Raw genomic sequence first — 13,727 nt, forward strand, 5'->3', positions numbered from 1 at the left:
GCTATGGATTAGAAAGATACATGTTCTTTTATGGCTGTCACATGAAAGACTATTTGTCAAATATATCATAGTTCAAGTCTTTATTAGGCTAAGGGATATAATATAAATATAGGTACATATATATTCTGTCCAGCTGTCTTCTGCTGTTTATTATTTTAAACTCACCTTGTTATTACAAGTGTTACCCCAAACAAGCCTCTTACTGATCCTTCTGATGGTGTATCCTTTTTTCTGATATTTCACAGACAGGATAATCAAAGTTGAATAAAACTTATTTTGTGAAATGAGTGAGATTATGCACCATTTAGTCATAGGTATGTATAAAATTTATTGGTACTTTAAGCCCAAGGTTGTAACATACAGACAGTCCTTAAATTTTGCGGAAGGAGGAGAGGTTCAGCAGTGACAGCAGTGACATCAGTGACCAAGCGGTATGTTTTCTCTTCATCTCCAAAGAGTTCAGGTAAATAGGTGTATTGCATCTGGCTGAAATGGAGTTAATTTTCCCCATAACAGCACTCATAGTGCTGTGCTTTATATTGGTAGGTAGAAAGGTGTTGATAGCACACCAGTGTTTTAGCTACTGCTGAGCAGTGCTTGCACAGCATCAAGGCTGTCTCTCCAACATACCCCCCTCACCAGCAGGCTGGAGGTGGACAAGATCCTGGGAGGGATGTAGCCAGGACAACTGACCCAAACTGACCAAAGGGATATTCCATACCATATGATGTCTGCTCAGTGATAAAACTTAAGAAAAGGCGGGGGGCGGGAGAGTGGCATTTCGTTTTATTACATTTGTCTTTCAGAGCAACCGCTATGCATACTGAAGCCCTGCTTCCTGGGAAGTAGCTGGACATCGCCTGCTGATGGGAAGTAGAGAACAAATTCTTTTGTTTTATTTCTTCCCCACATGCTTTACTTTTGCTTTATTAAGCTGCCTTTATCTTGACCCATGAGTTCTTTTCCATCTTATTTTCTCCCTCCCTGTCCTGCTGAGAGGAGAGATAGAGAGGCTTGGTGGGCACCTCTTGTCCAGCCAAGGTAAAACCACTACAATAAGAAGCAATGTCATTGTAAAATGTACACCCTGAACTATACTATCCTGTGCATAAGTCGCAAAAATTCCATTAATTTATTGTGTGAAAGAATTTTCCCTCTCTGTGATGATGGTGGAGAAGACCAACAGTTAAATTATAGAAAACTAAAACATTATTCTATATAGAATGTTCTTAAAATAAATATTCTTATAATTGAGAAATGTTCAAATAATTGCAACTTCCCCGTAGAAGTTTTTTTCTTTAGAAACAGCAACATTCTGAAGAAGAATTTTATAAGATAATTTTATGGTATGGTAACTGAGCTGACATTTCTTTGTGCCTTAGGAAATATTTTTGTGACTGAGCTGAGTTCATATACACCGAAACCTTCCCTAACAATCATCTGCCTATCTAGTCTGGGCTAAAATCCCTTTAGTGGTGAGAATTCCACCACCTTCTTATCTAGGTTGGGCATGTGCTTCTCTGTCCTTACACCTAGGAAACCTTTTCCCAATTTCTCAGCTAAATCTTCATGGCTTCAGACTGAAACGATTATTTCTCATCCTGCTTGTGGTGGACATGGAGGAAACTGATCACGAGCCTAACTATAACATCTTTCTGTGTAAGTGAAAATGCCATCATGCTCTCATCTCTTTTCTAAACATTATTCTCAATCGTTCCGCATTGGTCATGTTTTTTAAATTGCTCTAGATTTTTGTTGCTCTTCCATGGATTTTCTCTCAGTTGAGAATATAACTTTTGAACAGTGATGCAAAAACCAGCCATTAATTATCTTGCTGAGACCTTGTATATATTGCATAGATGACCTCTGGTGTCCTGCTCAGATCCTGCTGCTAAGACATCCCAAAATGATGCTTCGTGTTTTTCCCAGTTCCATCTCACTGATGACCCTCATTCTGCCTTTGGCCTTCTCCAGCCTGCAGTACTGGGCTGTAGTGCTGCTGTCTGTCCAGGTATTTATTTTGTGTTTGTTTATTTGATGCTTGCTACTAAGAACTTATTTTCGATACTACGGTGCCAAAACTTCTTGCACTGGGTGAGAATTTTAAATACACAGGCACTACATGTTCTGGCTGAGGGGATGCATTCAGTTACGTGAATTGCCTTGAAACCCTATTAGTGCAGTAGAGGGCTCTTGTTATTAATCTTAAATTTGTATATATTACCTCACATTTTGGGGAAAAAAACTCAACTTGTTTTCAGAATTTTAAAATTTTTCTTAATTTTCTTTTTCCTTGGCAATGAGCGCTTTAGCCTAACAGCCTTTTATTATCAAAACTTTACTGAAACCATCAAGAGTTATGTTGAAGATACACTTGACCTGGAGTGAAGTATCGGGAGTTTTTAAACATTTAACTTATAGTGTATATTAGTATGAAACTAAGTTGAGCAGAACCCATTAATGTCACAGTGGTCGGTTACCAATGGAAATAAATAATTCATGATGAAGGGAATTACTCTAATTAGCAGGCAGTTTGAGTCCTTTGATAAAACCCAGCTCTAATTCCGTGAAGGGCAGGAAGTGCTGTCATCAGTCAGCCCTGAAAAGATTAGCATCTATTATGAATGAGGTTAGACACCCTAGTGAAGTCATGTGTGTCCTAGAGACAAACTTAATATGTTCCAGAATGGGACACAGTTTGTCTCACCAACACATCATGATTCCTACTGGGCTATTGTATGTAATAACAAGCAAAGATCAGTGCTCCTTCCTATCATTCTCTCCCTGTCCATCATTCTGACAACTGTGCAAATACATTTTCCATGCAAAGCAGGGAATGTGCCCTGAATACTTGTAAAATTGCATGAGATGTCAAAGGAAATGTGTTACCTTTTCTCAGCAACCTAAAATCAAACAAACCAAAATACCAGTGTGGAAAGAGGATTTAAAAACACATCTGGTAAATATATGGGGTGTAGAGGGAGGTGTATCAGTTTTGAAGTATGCTGATTCCATTTGAAAACATTATTGCTGTCTGTCATAAGATGCATCAATAAAGCTATAGACGTAGCTATGCATGACAGAAAGGTTTTAAAATAACTAACTGGAGATGCTATACGCTTACAGTAGTGGATAGCTATATAGAGGTAACATCCTGGAAAATTGCCTTAAATTCTGGAAGTATGGCCTTTAAAAAGGGAGAAACTTCTTTGTGCTATGTATTTTCGTTTAGAAATATTAACTGGTTCATTTGAGGAGACTAGCTGCGAGCTGTGGAAGCTTCATGGTTTTGTACTACATGCTGACGCAACATCAGCTGTGTTTCCATTTTTGCTTATGAGCCTTTTGAAATTATATGTTTCCGTTTTGCAATTTGATGCAATAATGAAGAAACTCCACATTTGTACGTTATTGTATTGCCTGTTTTTATTGTAGGAAATTAATTGCTCCTTTTATTTATGTTATTAAGGGGGGAGAAAACAATTTTGCAGTATTTTATCATTTGCTGTAATAATTATCATACTAGTAATACAACGGAAGCCTTAGAAACAGAGTATATTATGTTCAAATGTCTGAATGGCACTTAATATGCTGACACTTGTGGCTGGGGAATGTTGGTGTTCAAACTATATTGAAAAAGGTAACAATACATTACTAATAATATCCCTGATGAGCTTAAGATGATTTATAACATAGAAATGAAGAGGAAAAGAGTAAGTGTAGTCAACATAAGAAATGATTTTCATAGAAACAGAACAATACAGCAACTCAGCTATCCAAATACTAAATGACAATGGAGCACTGATATTGCAGAGAGTGCCAAAATCAAGTGCTACACTAACTTCAAGGAGATTCCTAGATAAGGTTAAAAAAATAGTGACCGTCTTCAGAGGGTTTATTGTTCTGAATTCCTGGAAGAAAGAAGATATACAAAGTAGTTCAGCTTGATTTGTTCGTTTGTGTCTTGAATTCACTGGCTAGTAAAAATCAGGACAAAATTCAGTTGTATGAGCATTGTTGGCTTTCGAGTCTATAATTTCTGTGTGCTTTTTTAAAATGACCTACAGGGTGGGTGTGCCTTGGGCTAATGAATGGGTTCATTCAGCTGATTAAAATGGATTTAATAATACATATGTGAGAACAGTTGTACACTATAACCACTATTTTTATCACTATGTTGATGGGGGCGTGGTTCTTGGAAGCAGAAAAACTACGTTCTGGAAAGCTTGCACTATTAGGTACCAGTTTAGGCAATGTACCTTGAAATCACATAGGTCAATTAGAGAAAACAGGGAAAATATTGTTGCAAAAGTACGATTTTGTCAAACCTCTTGAGGTCCTTAACTGGCCATCTAGCTTTGGTTGTTGTCATAAGATGCATAATTCACTGGTATATGCTGTCTTCCATGGAATTTACGGACTGGCTGGTACACTTTTTTCCAGGTCAAAAACGTGTAAACATAAGGATTTATCAAAACATCATTTGTCCATATATCCCAATAACACCTGTCCCAGGTCATACTTCGGTAGAACCTGCCAGAGAGAGAAGCAGAGCAATGAATTCCTTTTCTAAAATCTCTCCTCCTCACCTTTCCTGTCTTGTCTGAGGAAGGCTGAAGTAACTCAACATAGACACTTTGCCTTTTTTGTCCGTGAAGTGCAGTACACTTTTCAGGTGCTGTTGGGTTTTTTTCCGAGATTATTCCCTTCTTCATTTGTAGTCTGAATCACAAAGATCGGGTGAGGGTTGGTGGCCAAAGGCTGGTTATATCCAACTGTGCTCTGTAGTTCTGTGTGTGGTTTCCGCCAGGTACTGCACAGCCTGATGTCAGTGGGCCTGAGTCGTAGACTCATAGAATGGTTTGGGTTGGAAGGGACCTTCAAAGGCTACCTAGTCCAACTCCTCTGCAATGAGCAGAGACATCTTCAACTAGATCAGGTCATCATGGACATATCCAGCCCTTTCAGTCAATAAATCACAAGTAATTATGTGGCTCAGCTGTATTCCCACTGAACAAAGATACTCCACATGCAACCAGAGTACAAGTTTTTAGTCTGCTGATTTTCCTTGAACAATGTGTTTAAACAGTACACTATCCTTATATTCTGTTATTCTGCTTTCAGCACCAGGAAGGTGACACTGGCAAATGGCGAACTGCACAGCTTTTATGACTCTTATAGTGTACTGCCATTGCTATGTTCCTGTGACAAAATCCAGATTCTTATCTACTGGGACAGACAGAGTCACTGCATCAGTAAGGAAATCTGGGGAGGTCACAGTAGTTCCTGTATCATGTGACAAAGAGGGCACACACCTCAGGCAGATGTGCCTGCTCTTTTACATTGTATTGAAAAGGCGAATTCTGCAGGACTTTGATATTTTAAAACCCAGCAAGCTAGTGAAAGAAGATTCTTTCACTGAGGCACTCCTTATCTCAGCAGCTGTCTCACCTGTCCTCTCACTGAGGCATCCTTATGGGATATCATCCATTAACCAATGCCTCTCCTTCCTGCTATTTTGTAACTGGTGTTTACATGTGTCACCTCATGTCTCTATTGTCCTTACTCCTCACTCACACCCTCCCACAACACTGATATGGCAAGATTTTCAGCAAAGGACACATCATCCACATTCCCAACTAAATCTATAACACACTGGACCATTTTCAAGGCTTACAAAAGTGGGTGTTGTAGTCCATTCTCATTAACTACTGATCACACTTCTAATCTGTTCTTGCTACACGTTTTATTCAGGGACTCTTGTCATGCATGTCAACGTGAGACATCTCTTTTGTTAATAAAGAACTGTTTGTATCTTCTTGTAAATAACAACAAAGAGTTAAAACTGTCCCAATAAATATAACAGATTGGTGAAATGTTCATTCTCAAGTACATCTTTGATTCATGATGCTTATAATATGCTGTGCTATCTAAACCAACTGCTGCCCATTGTCCCCATCTCAGATCAGCTATGTTCTCAAATAACTGCTAAAGACATTAGATATTGGCTGCTTCTATTGAACAGAAACACGGAGCATAAAAATATATGTCCTTCAGTTTCCCAATTCACCGTGAAATTAACGGGTTATTTCTGCTAATAATGTAAATCCAGATGATGCAATTCCCACTCAAAAAGTTTTCTCTACATTTAGGTGGAGAGCAGATGGACTAGATGATCATTGCAGGTCTCTTTCAACTGAAATATTCTATTATATTCTAAATTAATGATGAAAAGCAGAGAAAAGAAAAAAGATACAGATTCAAGTAGTAATGTATCATACTATGCCCTCGTTTTAGCATATGTTTATATGCACCAAACCGACCAAAGACATCAAACCAAACCAAAGTCAACCAAAGCTGTCTTTTTGTAGATAGAACAACAGGATGGAAATGGACTGAAATAAGGTTACGAGAATTTTCATTGGGCAAGTGTTCAATTCTAAGGGCATTACTGGAAGCATATAAAGCTGAGAGCATAGCAGCATGAGCAGGAAGGGATCATGAAGGCTGATATTGAAAGGACATAGAGAAAACAGTGTGATGTGAAGTCAATAGCATACACTGAAGGAGGTATCCTGAGCACTATTGAAAAGAAGCTTGAGGTAGGCAGAAAAATGGTGAGGCAGCTATGTCTTTGAAACAATACTGAGAAATAATACTTCTGGTATTAGAGGCAAGGAACTTTTTGCTGCTTTAGTTCTAACTGGTTGTACTTCATATCATGCCCAACCTGTTATCACTGGGCTTGCAGATGAAAAATGTAGGTCATATTCTAACTCTCTGTATGATGTTCCAGAGGGAACGTTTTGGGAGCACTTCCTGTCTTTTGAACAGAATGGAAGCCTTGGTTAAATGGAGAGAGAAATGTAGGCACTCTCTCTACTGCACCCCTTGTGATCCAAGAGGTGGAAACAGATTTTCCATCAGTTTAACAGCCTACGACACTCCTATGGCAAGTCTGCAGTCCTGATCAACAGGACATTCTTGTTCATCATCAAGGTAAAGTCTGGTGTAAATAGCTACAGTACATTAAGCTCTTATGAAAAGTCTTAAATAATATCTTAGATTTTTTCTTTTTTTCTGGTGATTGTCTCAATTTCTCTTTTTTTTTCTTTTTTCAGCTCCAGCTCTTTCCCTGCCAATGCCTCCGGCCCTCTTCTTTGCTACTGCTTTTCTGCAGACTCACAGCACCACCCAGAACCTGCTGACAGCACCACCAAATGAGGCAGCAGCGAGACCCCACTGGTAGGATGCTGTTTCAGTTACTACACTCAAATATTAGGTTCTTGTCTGTGTTTTCCATAAATAAGTGTAAAGAATAGGAATCGGTGCATACGTTTACCAGTTGAACTCAAATCCCACTTGGCTCAATTATAAAACGTGCAGCCTCTGATACACAACATGCTGCAAAATTTTGACAGAACTCTGGTTCTCCAGGGGTTTGTCTCCAAACTGGGTAACAGTGTGACCTTCTCCTATAATATAATCTGTATGAATGCAAATTGTATTTTACCAATGAACCAAAATTTTGAAGCTAACAAACCTTCTCTGAGCAGTGTACTGTAACTTCTGTTCCTAATTAAATCAGAACCCCTCTCCTGGACAGATTCACTAAGCTTTGCCTTTCTTTGAGTAATACACCTTCAGACCAGTGCCTTGTTTTGATGTATTACAATGGTAGTCTGAAGAGTTTGTGTAATATATCATCACAGTCAGCAGTTGCTGGACGCCAAGGATTGAGAGACTGAGCCAGCTGTTTTTCTGATGTGCTCTGGTAATGCATCACCAGATGATGGAAACTAATAATGTATTACTTCAAAATGACACCACCCAGAAAAGGAAGAGTCGAAAGGTACAGATTCTGTATAATGAGGCATTCAAAGTATGAAACAGGGCTGCAAATTCCTGGAAAGAAAGGTGTTGGTAATAAATCAGCTTTCTGTGGTATTACATTAGCAATGTGAATACACAGGTACAGTTGTGTGTAATCTGATTTCCAGTGCCTCTTTGGGATGCTGCTTTTGCGTAGATCAAAGATAACCCTAGCAGCAGTTTTACCTTCATGTCTCTTGCAACTAAGCAGTTCACAATGCAAGCAACCCAGAACAAGGGGCAGGGTGAAGTTATATTGTCTCAAAAAATTCAAAGAGTTGGGATTCGCCCTCAGTTAGAGCCACTTGGATGCCACTCTTTTAGTGAACTGAGCCCATCTGTGGCAACTCCTCTCTTTTGCCCCTAACTGCATCCTAGAGGAGCAGAGTGGGCTGACCCAGAGCCTTGCAGTTGTGATTGACTTTTCCCGCAGGTTGACTGAAGACAAGGAAGGCCAAAGGGCCGTCTCTTCATTCCCTCTCTGTTTATCTTTCCCAAGCCGCGCACATGCAGAATCAAACCAAACAGTAACTGATCACCAATTATTAACATCAATTAGAATGAAAACTATAGTAACAGATAGCAATTCTGAACATTTGCCTGCAAAACTCTATCTCCTTGATAAAGCAGGGTTGTGTGTGTGCAAAAATATTTTCTCTGAATTTACTTTTAACCCCAGGGCAAGCGTAGGAAAACAGAAAAATGGAAAATTATTTTTTAAGGTCATGAGCTACATCTCTACCAGTAGCTCTTCCAAGTACTTCTTGTTTGTTAAATGCAATGCTGTTTATAAATTCGTACGGGTAAACCTCATTACATATTTGGCAAACTCTTGAAGATAAATAGGTCCTGCCCTTACCTCTTTTACTGTTTATTTATGGAAGGTTTACACTGCAAAAAAAGGCTAAGTATATTTTAATAACAGTAAGTATACTTTTCTGTCTGTAGTCAGATATTAGAAATCATGACACTACAAGACATTAAACATGTTTTTTGTGGCATGTGATTCTGAATCAAAATATTGGAACTTCATGCAGGCAAAGGTTCATACCAGTACAATGCTAGCTCAAATTTAATCAAATACTTTTGTAGAGAAGCTTTGTGTGGCAGCTCTCATAGTGGATCAGGTAGTTTCACAGCCTATCCTTTCACAGCCACCAGAAGCCTAGCATAAACATTGCACCATGTGCTGTGACGTACCCTGCAGAACAGTGATTATGTGCTCATACCTGATCCACTGCCAGTACCATCCTTTATTCTCTTCAACTTTGGTACTTCAAGGAGCCGAGTGTTTTCAACCCTTGCCTGCCTTTCGTCTCAAAGCAGATGCTTAGTATTTTGCAAGGGCAAGTTCTATAAATCACATCTGTAACTTATTTCCTCCAGTTGATTGTGGGCACAGAATTCCAAGTGCAAATGATCTCAATAACCCACCAAAGATTTCTTAATTTTAAAAAAGAAACGCAAGAATTTTCTGTGCTTGCTTTTTCAGACCATCTCATTTCATCCCCAAGATTATATACATGATTGGCGATCAACCTTGAAGCATCACAGAAACATTTTACTCAGTCTTGACTGCTCATCTTTTATTTTACTTCTATTTTTACAGTATTTTTGTTTTTCCTTTAAACATTCTGGCTAATGTGTATATAGGGCAAAAGTTCACGTATCAGGAGCTATCCTTGCAAGGGACCAGCAAAGAGTGTCAGGTAAATGTTCTGTCTGTGACACCATTTTGTCACAGTTAAATAATGATCATTAATATCTCCTTGAATGAGACTTCATGGAAATTGTAGTTCTGAACATGCAATCAGCTCATTTATGGCCTAACAAGTGTTGCCCTGAGCCAGCAGTTGACTGACACTCAAGCGTTTTTGAAAATTCACCTCATCTGCTACTATCTCATCTGACACTGAGATGGCACTTTCTCTTATAATTTTTGGCACACAATGAGCATGTGATCTCCACTCTGTGTATGGAAAAATCACAAAATTTGTATTTAGCTCTCCTCATAAACTTGGACAATATGACAAGTTCCTAATCCAAATCATTGTTTAGGATTATTACAATGATAATTGTCGTGCTGATAACAACACATTATTTCAGCTGACAATACATTAGTTCCACAGGGAGATAAACTGCAAGGCCAATGGATTTATCTTGGTAACAAAATGGATTACTATTAACTATGATTGTAATTTTTCCATCCACAAAGCAATCTCCCATTGAGTTGTCTTTTGATTGACTACTGGTAAGAGTTTTCTTTACATAACATGAATGGATCCTGAACTAGTACGGTGTCATTATTATTCTTCTATTGTCTAGACAAGCTCCGAAAGCCTATACCTTTTCTTAGCATTGTAGGAGTGGGACTTCTGGTTTTAAAAATGCCTCTTAAAAATAATGAAATTCAAGACAAATACGGAATAAAACCAATTCTGAATCTATTAGGATTTTACAGGGTAAATTTGTAAAGGAGAACAACAAATCAACCTAACTACTATTTGCTATATGTTGCAGCATGGCAGAGATGGCTTTACATCCATGATCTTTCACCTCTAAACCAGAGCCCTCGCTATACTGATGATACAAACTTTGGACATTAACAGTTCCAGACTCTAATTATGATTTTGCCTGTAGCAAGTGATAATTTTTATTCCTGATCTTTATTCTCGTTCTGAAAAGTATCTAAAGACACTTAGATAAAGAGCAGGATCTTCCACAGTGATTATGTTTTTGTGGGAAGGCAAATGTACCAAACTATATTGTTAAAAATCTTCAGCCCAAGTGTCTTCAAAGAACTTTGGATCAGACCCTGAGTCTTTACTTCACACTTATTTACCAAAACTGCTAGAATCCAAAACTGTCAAATATCCATATGTGTTTTGTTTAGTTCATCTGGTTCATGTCTCTCCTGTATGTGTATCACTATGATGTACTGGCTTTCTTATTTTTTCTATATAACAAACCTCTTTTTAAAAAATAAATCAATTAATCCAGGACAAGAATATTATAAAATTCTTCGGAAATTTTGATAATTGTCATAGACATTTATTTGCTAAAAAAAAAAACTTTTGACACCACTAGACTAACATTAATATGCAAATCAGTGGACTATAAAATTCATTTGGTGCCTCCAGGGCAGTATTTTTATAAATACAGAAACATAATCATGCATCCTCCAGAGGACTAAAAATAATTATACAAATTTACAACAAAGCCCAAGGCAGTGTCTCCTTTTAACTGTCTGTTTTTAATATCATTTAAATCTTGTTAAAACTTAATTACCAATTTTCCTCTGTAATAATATAGGTGGAAGAGCTGAGGTCTAAGCTTGCTGTTTGAGAGAGAGAACTTCATCAGAGAAACAAAGACACCAAGGCACAGATTGACAAAATAGGACAGTGCACAGAAAAACTTGGTAAAGGAAAAGTCATTGTAGGCGATAATGAAGAAGAGAATATACATACATCTATTAACGTCCACATAAAATGGAACTGAGCTGGTACACCAGCCTATATATAAACCTAAATATAATATTTACACCTACACATACATACTCATGTGTATGTAGTGATTTATTCATTCATACTGGTATAGCTCAAGCTGCATTCACCTGGAATGGAAATTGCAGGACCAGTGATTTCATCTTCTGTCCCTGTTCCCCAACTGTTCTGTCTGGGACATGGTGGCTGCTTAGAGCAACTGTAAAACTGAGTAGCTCCTAAATCCAAAGCTGGCCTGGCTACAGGGTTTAGGCAATGCGAGGACTAAACACATTTTATGGGGATTTTCTATTATTGGAATACCTGTGGATCCATGTTTATTTTTTAAGGCTGCACTTCTGAACAAGATAATCTGTTCTCTTTCTCCGTGGCCAATAGAAATGGGTACAATGGCAACTCTACCTCTGTATCAGAGGTATGAGGTCAGGGAGAGGGTCTCGGTGTTTTACCCCAAATAAAGCAGCTGATAAGCAATTTAAAAGAAAGGTTGCACTGTCAAAACCTGTTTCGTTTGGATGGATTTACAGAAAATACTGTACTCATTACTTTTTTATGTGTTTGTCCAAATATCCCAGCAACATCTTCTCTCTTGATATTAAAGGTAAAGCAGACAGTAGAGCATACGGTTTCTCTGCACTGTGGTGCTGTGTGGTCCCTCCCCCACACTCTCTTTTCTTCCTCCTAACTTAACCTTTGCTGCCAAGAAAGATGAGAAATCTAGAAAACAGGGTAGCTTCTTGATTTCCTCCATCAGTGATACATACCCCATCGACATGGAGACTGCTGCCTCAGGTCTTTTTTTTTGTGTCATGTTTGCCAGCCAGTGTTTAGTAACAAGTGTCACTGTCTGCTCCTCTGCTTTGAACTAGAACACATTTCTGTTAGCCTTCACATCCAGCTGAAAGCATCTTTGTATTGATTTAATTCACCCCTTTTAGTATGACCATACTCACAATGAGGGATGTTCATCCAAACTTCCAGCTATAGCACAATTGCCACTGGGCATAAATTCAAGCAATTTGGCACAACATCTGGTTGGGAATCAATTCCCATTGGTTCATTCTGTCCAGCGCATGCATTCCTTTTGATGGAAATGCCAGGCATTTGTTAACATTACTGATGCTGGTGACAGTCATCCTCACAGCACTTCTCTGTGCTTTCAGATTGCGTATTCATTGAATCTTAATGGAAATAAGAGATGCAAAATATTAGAGAAGGCAGTATGTTACAGATTTCGCCTTATTGCATTAACAAATAACCTGATCATTTGCAACTATACAGATTAATCACATTTGTGACTGACACTGCATATGCCTTAATTTTTCTTAGAATGATAATGCTGAAATTTTAAGGTTTCAAAATTATGTTTTTATTTAACTGCATAGACTACTCAAAAATCTTGCACCTTTCATAAAGAAATGGTATCCTTCAGAGCTAGAAGTATGGCATATATAATAAGCCTCTTTAATTTGTAAAACCTTGAAATTTAAATTAAGTGTTAAATAGGCTGTAATTTGCACCTGTGCAATTGAATTTGAAGTTGAGGGGTTTCCTGAGCTGGACTAGGTTGTAAATATGTTGGTTTCATTGGGCTGTAAATACGTTTGCTTCTAATCATTGTTTGCCATGCAGCACAACTTCAGTGGGTGTGAAAATGGAGGTGTGATATTTTCCAGGTTGTTGCTAGTCGGGCAAAAGTTGTCAAACAGGAGTCTAAGACGACCTTACTAAAGCTGACCCTGCTTTCAATGCAGAAAATGCTGCCTTAGATATTTTAAATAAAATAATATGTCTCTGTTTCTTGATCTGCGGTAGAATGATTAGAGGTTTTCTCCCACTTATAAGTTCTGGATCTATACTTTTTACAACTTTGTAATCTTGTCAGCTTTCAGGTAAACCTGAGCTGTAGCCAATGTGACGTGGTACTGCAGAGCCTTGTGTCTCCAGGAGAAAAAGTCCAGAGGACGAGGGCTGGAAAACTGCAAAGGTATACCTGGAGAAGATAAAGGAAAAAGTGATGTGAGCACATTTAAGAAATGTGATTTATTTGAACAGTCCAACTGAACGAGGTTTTATTGCTAGGCATAGGTTTTCTAGTGATATTTCAAGAAAATATCAAAGATCACAGAAATGGCAGGAGCTTGTCAAATTCCAAAAATGTTCCCAAGTTAATTGCAAGCCCCTTTGCCATCTTATTTCTGCAAAATGTGATGTATTTAAATATTGCCAAAGAATACGCTTCTTAAATGTCAGTATGTTTTTAGGAAACATAAAGGCTCCAAGATGTATGTCAAAAACCCAGATTCCCCAGATGGGTGCCACAGAAAATCTTTCTCCAAGGAAGCTTCA

General features: G+C 38.2%; 1 long non-coding RNA gene across 2 annotated transcripts; it reads left to right on the forward strand.

Moving 5' to 3' along the window:
- Positions 1–1,278: 1,278 nt before the first annotated feature.
- Positions 1,279–13,442, forward strand: LOC115608809. 2 transcript variants are annotated; one of them, XR_003991656.1, is made up of 4 exons: positions 1,279–1,659; positions 1,930–2,011; positions 7,122–7,245; positions 13,264–13,442. It is a non-coding gene; the product is annotated as an uncharacterized LOC115608809 (long non-coding RNA). The 2 variants fall into 2 exon arrangements; XR_003991657.1 differs by lacking the exons at positions 1,279–1,659; positions 1,930–2,011 and adding an exon at positions 6,896–6,999.
- The last annotated feature ends 285 nt before the right edge of the window (positions 13,443–13,727 follow it).

This window comes from Strigops habroptila, chromosome 5 (genome assembly GCF_004027225.2).
Source record: "Strigops habroptila isolate Jane chromosome 5, bStrHab1.2.pri, whole genome shotgun sequence".
In the NCBI taxonomy this organism is placed as follows: Eukaryota; Metazoa; Chordata; class Aves; order Psittaciformes; family Psittacidae; genus Strigops; species Strigops habroptila.